Source organism: Mandrillus leucophaeus, unplaced genomic scaffold (assembly GCF_000951045.1).
Source record: "Mandrillus leucophaeus isolate KB7577 unplaced genomic scaffold, Mleu.le_1.0 Scaffold456, whole genome shotgun sequence".
Lineage (NCBI taxonomy): Eukaryota > Metazoa > Chordata > Mammalia > Primates > Cercopithecidae > Mandrillus > Mandrillus leucophaeus.
The window spans coordinates 17794-18406 of NW_012104876.1; positions in this window are offsets into that span (position 1 = coordinate 17794).

Here is a 613-nt window from a genome sequence, read left to right on the forward strand (position 1 = left end):
TTTTTTTGAAATGGAGTCTTGCTCTGTCACTCAGGCTGGGGTGCAGTGGCATGGTCTCGGCTCACCGCAACCTCTGCCTCAGCCTCCTGAGTACCTGGGACTACAGGTGCACGCCTCCATGCCTGGTTAATTTTTGTATTTTTTCCGTAGATACAGGGTTTCACCATGTTGGCCAGGATGGTCTTGATGTCCTGACCTCGTGATCCACCCACCTCAGCCTCCCAAAGTGCTGGGATTACAGGTGGGAGCCACCACACCCAGCCAAAATGAGATATTTTTTTTTTTGTCCCTGCCACCAAGATACTTAACTAACATCTTACAGGACTAAGAAAACCTAACATGAACCAATCCAGATTCATATGATAGAATACGACAATGTTTTCTGAAAAGAATAGCCAGGGTCCCAATCTGGTTACTGGAAGACACTTTCCCTGTCCCTTCCCCACCTGTAGCCCTTTCAAGCTGGAATGTGCAGAGGTGAGGAACACACAGAGAGATGACAAGGAAGTCATTGGCAAGGTGGGAATCTTAGGAAGGAAGTGATTCTGGTTCTTGAAAAAGAGAATCAGATTCTCTCAAGTAGAATCGGTATGAATTGTACCCATCTCTAGGA